Source organism: Mobula birostris, chromosome 21 (assembly GCF_030028105.1).
Source record: "Mobula birostris isolate sMobBir1 chromosome 21, sMobBir1.hap1, whole genome shotgun sequence".
NCBI lineage: Eukaryota > Metazoa > Chordata > Chondrichthyes > Myliobatiformes > Myliobatidae > Mobula > Mobula birostris.
In genome coordinates this window covers 6331506-6347512 of record NC_092390.1, presented here as the reverse complement: position 1 = coordinate 6347512, position 16007 = coordinate 6331506, and the positions used below count along the sequence as shown (strand labels likewise).

At 42.8% G+C, this 16007-nt stretch overlaps 1 protein-coding gene across 5 annotated transcripts in view; it reads left to right on the top strand.

Annotated features, from left to right (window-relative positions):
- Window positions 1-16007, top strand: part of cfap58 (cilia and flagella associated protein 58) — a 292411-nt gene that overhangs the window by 17544 nt on the left and 258860 nt on the right. The gene's annotated exons all lie outside the window — the stretch shown is intronic.

The window sequence follows — 16007 nt, the reverse complement described above, 5'->3', positions numbered from 1 at the left end:
GTGTTACCCCGTGCTGGCCATCCCTTTACCATGATGTCGTACACTTCTGACAACGTAGAGTCAGTGCATGTTTCCCTTTCAGTGAGGCTGTTTGTCGCTGGTAATTGTTCAACTATCGTTGTGTGAAAGACCTGCTGAATCCGTTTGTGTAGTTATCTCGGAAGTGGGCAGTGGTAAACATGACAAGCCATCTGCGTTGCCATGTTGCTCAATCCCCTTGTGTTCAATGTCATACATGTGACCTCCTAAGAAAAGAGACCATTATGCAGCCTTTGTGCTGTCATCACTAGAACACCTTTTCTTGGGTTGAAGATTGACATGAGAGGCTGGCGGTCAGTCAACAGGGTGAATTTTTGTCCATACAGATAGTAACTGAACTTCTTGATTCCCCACACGAGGCTCTGTCAGTCTGTGCGTGGTTGCGTTCAGCTGAAGTTAGCGTTCTTGAGGCAAAGGCTATTGGTCTTTCTGAGCCATCTGGAAATTTGTACAATAACACAGCTCCTGTCCCATGGGGTGAGGCATCACAAGTTAGTTGGATAGGTAAGGAGGGGTCAAAGTGCGCCAGTACCCCTTCTGAAGTTATGAGTCTTAGTTTCTTGAAACGCTTTCTCACAGCTCTCAGTCCATTTCCGTTGTGTCCCTGTGTATAATAGTGCATTTAGTGGGTATAGGTCTGTGGATAGGTTAGTTAGGCAAGAACTTGTGGTAATAGTTCACTAGTCCAAGATATGCTCTCAGCTGAGACACATTTTCAGGTGGTGGTGCCTTAAGCACCGCTCCTATCTTGTCCTGAGACGTGTGTAAGCCATCCTTGCTGATCACATGCCCACAGTATGAGATTTCCTTTTTGAAAAACTCACATTTCTGTCAATTAGCTCTGAGCCCATATTCTTGTAACTTGGTGAGCACTTGTTCAAGGTTAGAAAGATGTTCGTCGTCATCTTTGCCGGTGACAAGGATGTCATCCAGGTAACACTGAGTCCCTGGAATCCCCTGCAGGACTTGGTCCATTGCCCTTTGCCAGATTGCAGGAGCTGATGCTATTCCAAACACCAACCTGTTGTACTGGTAAAGTCCTTTCTGTGTATTTATTGTCGGGTATTTCTTGGATGTATCATCGATTTCCATTTGGAGATAAGCCTGGGCCAAATCGATTTTTGTGAAATGTTCCCCTCCTGACAGGGAAGCAAAGATATCCTCAATACGAGGTAGAGGATACTGTACTGTGAGGAGAACTGGGTTAACAGTCACTTTAAAGTTTCCACATGTGCGCACCTTGTTTGGTTTTCCTGGTTTTGTGCTGGAGGTTTTCTTCATCACTGGAACAACAGGCATGACCCCCATTCAGTCCAATCCACCTTTGACAGAACCCCAGTCTGCTCCAGGTTTTTCAGCTCTGCCTCTACTGTAGGACGGATTGCATATGGCACTGGTCTGGCTTTGTAAAATTTTGGGCATGCATTTTCCTCAATCTCAATCCTTGCCTTCATGCCCTAAAGTGTTCCCATTCCTTTCATGAACACTTCCTCAGAGTCAGCAAGTATTAGTGACAGTCTCTCAGATGTAGCCTTGCTGCCCTCCTTTGCTGACACAACTGGTGCCTTAATGGTATGTCACTCCAACTGGATTTTCCTGAGCCATTCACGTCCCAGCAATGGTGGTCCTCCATTTCTCAGTACGTGGAGGTTCAGTTGCTGTGTTTTATCTCTGTAGGTCACTGTTACTTTAATTTTGCCTTCGGGACGCACTTTCTGTCTTGTGTAAGTCTTTAGTAGAAGTTTCGTTCGTTTTAGAGGCACAGTATGTACGAGAACAGTCATTTGTAGTCGTGTACAGAGATTACTGTTAAAGCTGAGCCTGTGTTCAACTCCATTTTCAGTCTCACACCTGCCACTTGTGGAGTGATCCATATTACTCTTCAATCATCTGTCTTTTTCACGCTGTGAAGTTGCCGATAAGACAATTCACTTTCATCGGAGTCATTTTCATCAGAACTGCCTTCTTTCATTTTGTGTACCTTGTTGTATTTTCCTTTCTGGGGTTTCTTGTTGCTGTGTATTTTGCCCTTTTTCTGCTGTTGACTAACTTTGCATACTCTGCCAGCGTGGCCCTGTTTGCCACAGTTTCTGCATTCTTTGTCTTTAAACCAACAATCATCCGAGTCATCTGACCTGTTTCCACAATCGTAACATTTCTTTCCTTCATTCCTGTTCAGTGACATTTTATTTGTGGCATATTCCAGAGATTTTTGTTGTATCTGGGAAGCACCCCGTGCCACTGTTTCCACTGATATTGCAATGTTTAGCGCTTTCTCGAATGTAAGGTCTCTTTCACACAGGAGCTTCTTCTGTATGGTTTCACAGTGCATGCCACACACTAACCTGTTTCTCAATGTGTCCGATAGACCAGCTCCAAATTGACAATGTTCTGATAATTTGCGCAATTCAGCACAATATTCAGGAATGTTTTCATTTTTGCTTCGATTCCATTTGTGAAATTTAGATCTTTCAGCAATGACCAGTGGTTTGGGGTTTAAGTGCTGTTGGAGAATATCTAGTATTTGCTTGAACGTTTTGTCAGCTGGCTTTTCAGGGGTTAACAAGCTCCATAGCAGCCCATATGTTTTTGCTCCCATTATACTGAGTAAAACGCTGGCTTTCTTTTCATCGTTAACACCATTAGCCTCACAATATAACTCCACTCTTTCAATGTAACTTGCCCAGTCTTCAATGCCACTATCAAATGCAGTAATGTTTCCAATCATCGGCATCTTTGTTATGTTAATTGAGCCCTGTTCTCCCCTTATTTTCCTTTTTGACTCTTGTATCCTTTTTGCTAGTGCCACGAATGCACCCCGTCTAGATGTGTGTGTCACTCCTTTTTATCTCCCTTCTGGGGCAGGCAGACCCTCAGACCCTGGGGGTCAGCGCCGGCTGTGGTCTCGGCTGGACGTGCTGCAGCTCCGACTGTGTCTCTTGGGCTCCCGATGTTCCCGACCCCAGCTGTCCTCCCACTTGCTTTCAGACTCGCGGCCTCTCTCTGCCTCCTTCTTCCGCTCCTTGGCTCATTCCTTGCGCTCTTCTTCCGAGTGTCATTATCAATTAACACATGGCATTCCTATACGATGTAGGTTCATTAACCTCGTCGCCAATTTGTTGTGTATGTGCCCTGGTTACACAACGATGCTATTAGTAAAAGCGCTGGAGACGGGAGCTAAGGTTCATAGTTCTTTACTGGCAGAAACCAAACTCGGCACACACATACGGATCAATACGCGCCTAATAGCGCATGCTCAATACATGCGTAATAGTGCATGCAACTACGTGTCCCTACAACATAAAGTAGTCCCTTATTATACTGTAGCCCATACAGTACAGTCAGGTTTGAAAGCTCTAGCATAATTCAATAGGTCTACAGTGGAGTGTAAGGCTCTTATGGCCGTTGGATATCCTACTCAAGTGACTTTTTATCTAAATTCAGGGGTTAAACCACTTCCCTGATTGGTGACTGTCATACCAAGGAAATTTATTTTTATATGACAGAGCTGAGATTTTTAAAAAAAATTAATGACATAGCCTCTTCTTGTCATTTTCAAGAAGTAGGTATGACCAGAAGCCATTAGCTAGATCTTTGCAAGATTTATATACCTTTGAATCAATCCTTGCAGCTTTTATTGTAGTGACTGTTGATGTATCAAATGCCAGGGTCAAATATTGCCAAAAATGTGAACTTTGGTATATGGAAAGCCTGTATCCTATTCATCAGATGGAACATTTTAGATAGATTCATTGCTACAGTTCTCCTGTGCAGTTTTTATTACATAAACATTAGCCTCCCTCTCTTTGCATTTTGTTTTCCTTGAGCTGCAGGAAGGGAGTGTACATTTTGGATGGGCCATGTGTCATTTTATATTTAGAAGATAAAGGATGAGGTAGGCCTAGTGGCGTGTGCTCAGTTTCATTCTCTTCTCCATAACATCAGTAAGGCTTCTGAAATTTCCTTCTGTCTTGTAAGGTGTATCTTGGTCTAAGACTTTGTTCTGCAAAGAAAGGGGCTGAAGCTAAAGGCCGTGGCTGATACCTTGTGTTTAGCCATCTAGATTATGGGTGAAAACCTCTTCCTAAGGCAGGTGGTCTCGAGCGAACTTGTTTGGTTTGTTTATTTCATCTTCCCTGCTGAGGGGCTGGTTAGAAAAACGCAGTGAATGTGATTGACCTGCGGAATAAGGTTGGTTTGGTGACTGTGTTACTGACTCTACATGCCCTTTAGAGGGAAAAGGGGAGGAATCTTTGCCAGCATCTTTGTCCTTGTGTGGGAAGGCTACCACCATGTAGGTGCATAGGATATCTTCAACAACCTGAAATCATTCACATGTTGGGAGTTGATTAACGACTTTTCAGCACATGATTAAGGGGATTAGGGGTAACATTGTAGAATGAATTTGCCATTTGTTGTCCAATCTTATAAACTGTTATTAAACCCTGGATTTTGACTATTTTAGTCAATATTATACTGTCTTCTATGAACAGCTCCACCATTAATTTGTTCATAAATCAACGCATATATCTGATTACAGATTTCCACACTCATGCGGAGGTGGTACTAAGGAGTGTGGCAATGTTAATAAGAATTGCTGAATATGTTGAGGAGTATGACTGGCCCAGAAGGCCTGTAACTTCTTGGCATTCTGAAGTAGCTACTTCAAAATTCTTGTAGCGTCAGCTAGAAGCATGTGCATGCTGCCTGGGAACTCTGAATAGTCAAAGGTCCAAAAACATGATCGCAAGTTTGTACTGGGGAAGCTGCAGTGGCTCTCTGTACAGGAACCTATCCCTGTATTCATCTCTTACTGGCCATAGTCAATAATTTTAGTAATTCTAGTGCATGTTCCCAAGCATCTGTTCTCCAGACTTCATTAAACCTTCTCGGGTTACTGGTGCGGGTGCTACCTTATGTATGCCTTTAAGGAATTAGCAGTATCCCATGCATTGGAACTCAGGTATAGGTCACCAGGTTGTATCACATAAGCATGTGGTCTCCACCCTTGTGCTTGGTTTCTATCTAAAAAAGAGACAATTTTTTGTCTCCATGCATGAATTATTGCCACATTAGTGGGATCTGGTACACATTGTGATGATCTGAGTCCAGCAGGTTGTACAGTGAGGTTTGGAGTGCTTAATCTGCATCCTACTCATTCTATCCCAGACACAAGAAAATCTGCAGATGCTGGAAATCCAAAGCAACTCACACAAAATGCTAGAGGAACTCAGCAGATCAGGCAGCATCTATGGAAAAGAGTGAACAGTCGGCGTTTTGGGCTGAGACCCTTCTTCAGGACTGGAAAGGAAGGGGAGAAGTCAGAGTAAGAAGGTGGAGGGAGGGAAGGAAGAAGTACAAGGTGGCAGGTGATGGGTGAAACCGTGAGAGGGGGAGAGGATGAAGCAAAGAGCTGGGAAGTTGATTAGTAAAAGAGATAAAGGGCTGGAGAAGGGGGAATCTGATAGAAAAGAACAGAAGACCATGGAAGAAAGGGAAAGGATAGGAGAACCAGAGGGAGGTGATGGGCAGTTAAGGAGATAAGGGGAGAGAGGGAAATGGGAATGGGGAATGGTGAAGGAGAGGAGGGGTATTACTGGAAGTTTGAGAAATTGATGTTCATGCCATCAGGCTGGAGGCTACCCAGATGGAACATAAGGTGTTGCTCCTCCAACGTAAGTATGGCCTCACCTTGACAGTAGAGGAGGCCATGGACTGATATGTCGGAATGGAAATGAAATAGGTGGCCACTGAGAAATCCCACTTTTTCCGGTGGATGGAGCGAAGGTGCTTGGCGAAGCCGTCTCCCAATTTACGTTGGGTCTCACTGATAAACAGGAGGCCACATCGGGAGCATTGGATGCAGTACATGACCGCAACAGACTAACAGGCAAAGTGTTGCCTCACCTGGAGGACTGTTTGGGACCCTGAATGGTAATGAAGGAGGATGTGTTGGGGCTGTTGTGGCACTTGTTCCGCTTGTGAGGATAAGTACCAGGAGGGAGGAGTGGACAAGGGTATTGTGTAAGGAGCGATCCCTGCAGAAAGTGGAAGATTGAGAGGAGGGAAAATTTTTTTGGTGGTGGGATCCTGTTGGGGATGATGGAAGTTATGGAGAATTGTGTGCTGAATGCAGAGGCCAGTGGGGTGGTAGGTGAGGGCAAGAGGAACCCTATCCTTAGTGTGGCAGTGGGAGGATGGAGTAGGGCAGATGTGTTTAAAATGGAAGATGTGTGGGTGAGGGCAGCATAAATGGTGGAGGAAGGAAAGCCTCTTTCTTTGAAGAAGGATGACATCTCATTTACTCTGGAATGGAAAGTCTAATCCTGAGAGCAGATGCAGCAGAGACAGAGGAACTGAGAGAAGCGGGTGGCATTATTGCAAGTGGCAGGATGGGAAAAGATATAGTCCAGATAGCTGTGAGAATCATTGGGTTTATGAAAAGTATCAGTAGATAGAGTAGGTAGACTGTCTCAAGATGGAGAGATCAAGAAAGGGAGAGCGGTGTTGGAAATGGACCAAATAAATTTGAGGGCAGAGTGGAAGTTGGAGACCAAGTTGATGAAATTGATGAGCTCAGCTAGGTGCAGGAAACAGCATTGATGCAGGCATCGATGTAGCATAGGAAGCTGGCGAGCAATGCTGGTGTAGGCTTCTATCCTGCCCCCAAATTTACTTCATCCATTTCTGATACCTCTCTTCCTTTTCTTCATCTCTTGTTTCTATCTCTGGAGACACTGTATCTCAGTGATTCCTAATGGGAGTGGTTACGTGTCCTAAGTGCATGTTAGGGGAAATAGAAATCGTTGGGGGGAGTGGGGTGGTAAGTGGCGTTCTAACTTGAGGCATGACACCTGACTGGCTGTTAGTAAAGCAGGCACTTCGGAAAAAGAGGATGAGACACTGGAACACAGGAAGAACCATAGTTTTGCAGGCAGTAAGCACTCATCATCACAATGCATCTGAAACTCTGCAACCTCATCTACCGTACCAACCAAACAGACATTATTGGGGATGCATAAATGAGCAACTAGGGTATGCAACTTTTCCCCTTGACTCGTGGCACAGAACGAGTTTCTGCAATTTAACAGTTGGTAAGATCAGTACACCCTCTCAACTTTCTCTACAGATCTATGGAAAACAGGTTGTGCAACAATATAGTGCTGGCCAGAACCAAAAGGTGAAATAGAGTCAATCAGTGAACCTACTAACCCTGAGGATTCCTCTTGAGGTGTTCAGTGATCTCGGCTTCAAATGTGCAGTCATGAAACATCTTTGCGGATTATGAGAGCTTACATGATTGGTCAATCAGGCTAAATGGGAAAAGTTTATGAAGAGATTCTCTTTTGTAAAGAGTTAAAAACAAATATCAACAGAGAAGCAATCTACAATGAGCTCAGAATATATATATATAGAGGTTAAAAGTATCCTGATTAAGAACATGATTTCTTGTGCAACAGATGGAGCACCATATCACTAGGTTGCTATGCTGGTTTAGTGGCATTTATGAAAAAGAAATTCCAAGTCTGTTTGCAATCCATTGTGTAATTCATTGTCAACATCTCACAGCCAAAAACCCCAGCCAGTGACTTTTTCCAAGCATAACTCTTATAATATCTACTATCAACAAAATTGAAGCTCATCCATTAAATAGCAGAATATTTTGCCAGTTATGCCAAGATAATGATGAAGAGTTTGAATGCTTGCTTCTTCACACTGAGTGCATTGGCTGTCAAAAGGCTGCTGCTTAAAATGCATCTTTGATCTTTTTGGCACTGTGGTTGAATTTTTGCTCAAAGTCGACAAGAGCTTGGGAAACAAGATTGAACATTTACGTGGAGACGTGGCATACCTGACAAAATGAGCATTCTAAATATGAGACCGCAGGGTGAGAATTTTAATTTAACCCAGGCAAAAAGTGTAGTGTCCTCTTTAATCAGAAAATTGGAAATATATAAGCAAAACATTGGGAGAAGAATGTTCTCATAGTTTCCCTGCATGGAAAGGATGGCACTTGCTTTGATTTGCAAGGGTACTGCTTACACTAGCAATCACTGAAGAAGGATTTTCAGAATTGATTCAAGGATTTGAATGAACTAGAAATTCTGGATTGGGTAATTGACCCATTTCTCTGCAAGGTGGAAGAACGGGAAGAGTGCTTGCAAGAAGAAATTATCGAAATTCAGAATGAAGAAGAAGCAAAAGTCAAAAATGCTTTCCAAAAATAATTGGCTTTTTTAGTATGTGGCTACACTGTCATATGAAGTTTCCTGGTCTTTGGAGAAAAGCCAAACTGCTCTTCATTGCATTTCCATCCTCCTACCTTGTAGAAAGAGGCTTCAGTGCAGTGAACCACATACAAAAACCAGAAACCACTTAGACGTGGGGATTTGAGGCTTTTGTTGTCATAACTTGAACCAGCTATTTCAACTCTTGCTAAAAACCATCAAACTCAAGGATCACATTGATATCGAAGCTGCTGTATAGAACACAGGTGCTATGTAAGCTAGGTTTAAAGGCAAATAAAAATTTAAAGCAGAATCATTTTTCTCATGTTAGCATAAGGTAGACGTGTTTTTACACTATCAGGATGCTGGAAAGTATATTGTGCTTAAGGGGGCGTTGGCAAGTGTGAAGATGCTTTACTGTCTTTGAGCTAAAAAAGGTTGGGAAACACCAGTCTACAGATATTTTTTTATAAACCCTCTGACTCTCACAATTATCTGAACTATACTTCTTCCCACCCTGTCACTTGTGAAAATGCCATCCACTTCTCTCAGTTCCCCTGTCTCCACCACATCTACTCTCAGGATGAGGCTTTTCATTCCAGAACAATTGAGATGTCCTCCTTCAAAGAAAGGGGCTTTCCTTCCTCCACCATCAATACTGCCCTCACCCGCATCTCTTCCATTTCATACACATCTGCTCTCAAACCATCCTCCCACTGCCACATCAAGAATAGGGTTTCTTTTGTCCTCACCTATCACCCTATTAGAGACTGCATTGAGCGCATAATTCTCCGTAACTTCCAACATCTCCAGCAGGATCTCACCACCAAGTACATCTTTCCCTCCGCCCCCCCACCACTTTCCACTTTCTGCAGGGATTGTTCGCTATGTGACCCTCTTATCCACCTATCCCTCCCTCCTGGTACTTATCCTTGCAAGTAGAGCAAGCGCGACACCTGCCCCCTACCATTCAGGGCCCCAAACTGTCCTTATATGTGAGGCAACACTTCACCTGCGAGTCTGTAGAGGTCATCTAGTGTATCCGGTGCTCCCACTGTGGGCTTCAGTGGGACCTGACGTACATTGGGAGACTGCTTCACTGATCACCTTTGGTCCATCTGCCACAAAAAAGTGGGATCACCCGGTGGCCACTCGTTTCAATTCTACTTCCCATTCCCATACCGACATGTCAGTCCACTGCCAGGATGAGGCCACATTCAGGTTGGAGGAGCAACACCTTGTATTCCATCTAGGTAGCCTCCAACCAGATGGCATCAACATTGATTTCTTGATTTTTCCGATAATTGCACCCCCCCCCCCCCCACCACCCTGGCCTCCTTCACCATTCCCCATTCCTATTTCCCTCCCTCACCTTATCTCCTTACCTGCCCACCACCACCCTTTGGTGCTCCCCCCCCCTTCCCTTTCTTCCAGGGTCTTCTACGCTTTCCTATCAGATTTCCCCTTCTCAAGCCCTTTATCTCATTCATTAATCAGCTTCTCAGCTCTTTACTTCACTCTCCCCCCTCTCCTGGTTTCACCTATTACCTGCCTCCTCGCACTTCTTCCACCCGTCCCCCCAAGTTCTTGTTGTGACTTTCCCCCTTCCTTTCCAGTCCTGAAAATGGCTTCGGCCCTAAATGCCAACCGTTTACTGTGTGTTGCTCTGTTCCATCCCTTCACTGACCTGAAAAATAAAATACTTATCATGTTCAATTTGAGGAGCAGTCAGGGTATTATCCCATATTTCTGCTATGTTATTAACAAATTCACAGTATCAATCGGCATTTGCCTGCTCAACTGCAGGAAACCAGGATTTCAATCATTTCATAGTACTAGGTTGGGTGCTGCAGCACTTATCCACAGCTCTCTGAGTTGGACTACTGTTAAATATTATTTTAGAAAAAAAAGTTATTTAGTATAATGTGAACATGGCCGGTGCCAATTGTGATGGTATTGGATTTGCTGACAGTAAAATTCTAAACTCAAATGATGATTTTAAGCCCCATTGAATATAAATAGGTACGAGTACTCTCAATAAAGATACATTATACTGTAACTGCCCAATCTTCAAAAACTAGTTTACTTTCCTGTTTATTTTCCATGGCGAGCTGAGCTGCCGATACCCACTATTCAAGCAGAGGACCCCTCTCCCTACCAAAAAGATACTTCTAGCTAATAAGGTAGTTTAAAACACAGTTCATTTATTTACAGTGGTACATATTTGAATCCTTATGTTATTAAAACATACTTAAAACACACAGAGGATTTCTGTCTTAAACATTTCCTAATTCTCACAGAGAATTTCTATCTTATCTATAATTGTTGAATCATTATCTTGATTCTTGAAGCATTATAAAACATTTCCCAAATATAAACTGTATCTGTAACACAAACCACTTCCAAAGTACAAAACATTTCTCAAACATAAAGGATTAAGAGTTTCCAAACTACAGGTACAATTCCTATAATCCAGGGTTCCTAACCTGGGATGCATGGACCCCTCATTTAATGACAAGGTTTCATAGCATAATAAAGGTTGGGAGAACCTACACCTACGCCTACACCTGCTATAAACCAAAAAGATATACCAAAGAAGAACAAAGAAGTTGCTCAAAGTTAGAGGATTGGATTCTAGTTTTTCCATGTTTCTTAATGTTCCTTACCCCATTTCTGAAAAGTCTGAACTACTCTCTACATTTTTATCCTTCCAGCCACTAGGGTGACTTCACACACATGATATTTCCTCATATCTTTTTAACACAAATAGTCTAAAGCATTTTTGATGATATATGGTAGATCTTAGCTAGTTACCATTATTGCTGTAAAGCTAACTTCTGAGTACATAAAACTCTAACTATAAACAAATTAGTTATTGATATGTTAAGTAAAATTATCCTTTTCTTCTGGAAACTTCCTTGAACTAAGCAACTTAAGAATCAGCTTGTCTGTTTAAAACAACCCAAATAAAACAACTCATTGTCTTATACTTTTCTGTTGAGCAATAATAAAGCAGTTGTAGCCACTCTTTACAGACAAGTGTCTTCAAAATACAGAGCCTATTTACAAAGCTGTTCTATAGAGAGGGCTTTTTTTTAACTTCAAGCTGCTTTCCATTTACATTTTAAGAACTGAAGGCTAGCTTCCATTTATGACTTTAAGTTAAACAAAGCAGTATAATTATAAATTTATGTACTACTGTTTGTGACCTTTCAAATGGCAGCTGCTATTTGAAAAGTAAGCTTAGCAAACATGAGATAGAAATTAATATCTATCACAGTGTAACCCTGGTTAATTAAACCCAAAGATGTAATGTTAAGAAGCTCCACCTGTGTAGGGATGAAAACGAGGTTTACTGAATTTTAAAAAAAGAACTTGGGGTGATAAAAAGCTATGCAAGAATGAGACACAGCACAGGAAAGTGACAGAAATGCAGCAAACTATTAGAAACTAAAGATATAAAACTGTTAAAAGTGGAATTATTAGTGAGTATCTCTACTTACTTAAAAACCTCAGGATGAAATCCCTGGAAGAGAGATGATAGCAATAAAAGGTCTATTGAAGCTATGGCTATAACAAGCAGCAGCTGCAATGAGACAATATTGGCAGGGACGAGTGTCCAAGATCTCTACCATGTAACCAGGAGTTAGTTCTGTTAAATCACACCAAGGGATTTGGTTAGTTTTTTTTGTGTGTTAGTATTGTGAATCAACTTTCTGTGGATGATCAACTATTTCATCCAACGAAACAGAAGGGAAAGAGGAAGATGAGGAATAAAGTAGTCATAGGGGATTCCATAGTGGGAGGAACAGACAGGAGGTTCTGTCAGCCTGATAGAGATACCTGCATGGTGTGTTGCCTCCCAGGTGCCCGGGTACAGGGTGTCTCGAATTGGGTGCAGAGTATTCTGAAGGGAGAGGGTGAGCAGCCAGAAGTCTTGGTACACATTGGTACCAATGACACAGGTAGAAAAAGTGAGGATGTCCTGAAGAGAGAATTATGGGAGTTAGGTAGGAAGCTGAAAAGTAGGACCTCCAGGGTAGTAATCTCAGGATTACTGCCTGTGCCACGTGCTGACAAGCGCAAGAATAGCTTTATCAGGCATATTAATGTGTGGCTGAGAGACTGGCGTAGGGGCAGGGCTTTTGATTCCTGGATCATTGGGGGAGGTATGACCTGTACAAACAGGACGGGTTACACCTGAACCTAGCAAGCAGGTTTAGTAGAACAGTTAGGGAGGGTTTGGCAGGGGGATGGAACCTGGAGTGATAGGCCTGAGGAAAGGGAAAACAGAAATAGATCAAAGATAGCATGCAACAGACAGGCAGGAGATGAGGCATAATCACAGTGGGATAATCACAGTGAGGCATAATCACAGTGGGATGAGTTACAGGGCAACGGTGGGATGAATTGCAAGGCAACAGAGGTGCAGTGAAGTTAAAACAGAAAGCAATAAATACTGGACTGCAAGTGTTATATTTGAATGCATGCAGTATTAGAAAATGGATGATCTTGAAATTCAGCGACAGATTGGCAAGTATGACGTTGTGGCCATCTCTGAAACTTGGCTAAAGGATGGCTGGGAGCTGAATGACCAAGGATATACGGTGTATTGGAAATATAGGTTAGTAGGCAGAGAGTGTGGTGTGGCCCTGTGTATAAGAAATAATATTAAATCATTAGAAAGGGATGACATAGGATCAGAAGGTGTAGAGTCTCTATGGGTTGAGTTAAGAAAAGGCAAGGGTAGAAGAACCCTAATATCAGTTGTACACAGGCCTCCAAACAGCAGCCAGGATGTGGATTACGAATTACAGCAGGAGATAGAAAAGGCGTGTCAGGAGGGTAATGTCATGATAATCGTTGGGGATTTTAACATGAAAGTGGATTGGGAAAACCAGGTCAGTACTCAACCTCAAGAGAGAGGATTTGTAGAATGTCTAAGGGACGGCTTTTTAAGAACAGATTGTTGTTGAGCCCAATAGGAGATTGGCTGTGCTGGATTGGATGTTGTGCAATGATATGGAGGTGATAAGAGAGCTTATTAAGGAAGCCTTAGGGAACAGTGATCACAATATGATCGAGTTCACTTTGAAATTTGAGAAGGAAAAGCTAAATTCTAATGTGTCGGTATTTCAGTGGAATAAAGGAAATTAGAATGGCATGAGAGGGGAGCTGGCCGAAGTTGACTGGAAAAGGACACTAGCAGGAAGCACAGCAGAGCAGCAATGGCTGGAGTTTTTGCAAAAAAATGAGGGAAGATGTAAGACAGACATATTCCAAATAAGAAGAAATGTTCAAATGGAAGAAGGGCACTACCGTGGCTGGCATGTGAAGTCAGAGCTAAAGTAAAAGCAAAAGAGAGGGCATACCAGGAAGCCAAAGCTAGTGGGAGGATAGACGATTTGAAAGATTTAAAAAACTTACAGAAGGAAACTAAGAAGGTCATTAGGAAGAAAATGATGAATTATGAATGGAAGCTGGTGACCAATGTCAAAAAAGATACTAAAAGCTTTTTTAAGTATATAAGGGGTAAAAAAAGAGTCAAGGGTAGATATAAGACCAATAGAAAATGATGCTGGAGATATTGTAATGAGAGATGCAGAGATAGCAGAGGAAATGAATGTGAATTTGCATCAGTCTTCACAGTGGAAGACATCTGCAGTATACTGGACATTCAAGAGTGTCAGGGAAGTGAAGTATTTGCAGTGAAAATTACGACTGAGAAGGTGCTCAGGAAGCTTAATGGTCTGAGGGTGGATAAATCTCCTGGACCTGATGGAATGCCCCCTTGGGTTCTGAAGGAAGTAGCTGGAGAGATTGTGGAGGCATTAACAATGATCTTTCAAGAATCGATAGATTCTGGCATTGTACCGGATGACTGGAAAATTGCAAATGTTACTCCGCTATTTAAGAAGGGTGGGAGGCAGCAGAAAGGAAACTATAGACCTGTTGGCCAACATCACCTGTTGGGAAGTTGTTGGAATCGATTGTTAGGGATGAGATTACGGAGTACCTGGAGGCACATGACAAGATAGGCGAAAGCCAGCATGATTTCCTGAAAGGAAAATCCTGCTTGACAACATACTGCAATTTTCTGAGGAAATTACAAGCATTGGAGACAAAGGAGATGCAGTAGATGTGGTGTACTTGGATTTTCAGAAGGCTTTTACAAGGTGCTGCACATGAGGCTGCTTAGCAGAATTACAGGGGAGTTACTAGCATGGGTGGAGCTTTGGCTGATCAGCAGAAAGCAGAGAGTGGGAATAAAGGGATTCTATTCTGACTGGCTGCTGGTTACCACTGGAGTTCCACAGGGGTTGGTGTTGGGACTGTATTATGATGTATGTCAATGATTTGGACTATAGTATTAATGGATTTGTGGCTAAATTTTCCAATGATACAATGATAGGTGGAGGAGCGGGTAGTGTTGAGGAAACAGAGGGAGACTTAGATAGTTTAGGCAAATGGGCAAAGAATTGGCAAATGAAATACAATGTTGGAAAGTGTATGGTCATGCACTTTGGTGGAAGGAATAAACAGGCAGACTATTATTTAGATGAGGAGAGAATTCAAACTGCAGAGATGCAAAGGGACTTGGGAGTCCTTGTGCAGGATCTTAAAGGTTAACCTCCAGGTTGAGTCGGTGGTGAAGAAGGCAAATACAATGTTGGCATTCATTTCTAGAGGTATAGAATATAAGAGCAGGGAAGTGGTGTAAAGGCGCTATAAGGCACTCGTGAGTATTGTGTGCAGATTTGGACTCCTTATTTTAGAAAGGATATACTGAAATTAGTGAGGGTTCAGAGAAGATTCACGAGAATGATTCCAGGAATGAAAGGGTTAATGTATGAGGAACGTCTGGCAGCTCTTGGGTTGTATTCCTTGGAGTTTAGGAGAATGTGGCGGGTGGGAAGGGATCTCATAGAAACATTCCAAATGTTAAAAGGCCTGAACTTCCCATGGTAGGGGAGTCTAGGACAAGAGGGCACGACTTCAGGATTGAAGGACATCAATTTAGAACAGAGATACGGAGAAATTACTTTAGTCAGAGGGTGGTAAATCTGTGGAATTTGTTTCCACGGGCAGCTGTGGAAGCCAAGTCTTTGGGTGTATTTAAGGCGGAGATAGGTTGTTGATTAGCCAGGGCATCAAAGGGTATGGGGAGAAAGCAGGGGAGTGGGGTTAACTGGAGGAATTAGATAATAGGTGCAGGAGTAGGCCATTCAGCCCTTCGAGCCAGCACCACCATTCACTGTGATTATGGCTGATCATCCACAATCAGTAGCCCCTTCCTGCCTTCTCCCCATATCCCTTCACTCCGCTATCTTTAAGAGCTCTATCTAACTCTTTCTTGAAAGAATCCAGAGAATTGGCCTCCACTGCCTTCTGAGGCAGAGTATTCCACAGAACCTCAACCATCTGTGTGAAAAAGTTTTTCCTCAACTCTATTCTTAAACTGTGGCCTCTGGTTCTGGACTCACCCAACATCGGGAACATGTTTTCTGCCTCTAGTGTGTCCAGTCCCTTAATAATCTTATATGTTTCAATCAGATCCCCTCTCATCCTAATAAATTCCAGTGTATACAACCCCAGTAGCTCCAATCTTTCAACATCCTGGGAATTAACCTCGTGAACCTACGCTGCACTCCCTCAATAGCTAGAATGTCCTTCCTCAAATTTGGAGACCAAAACTGGACACAATACTCCAGGTGTGGTCTTACCAGGGCCCTGTACAAC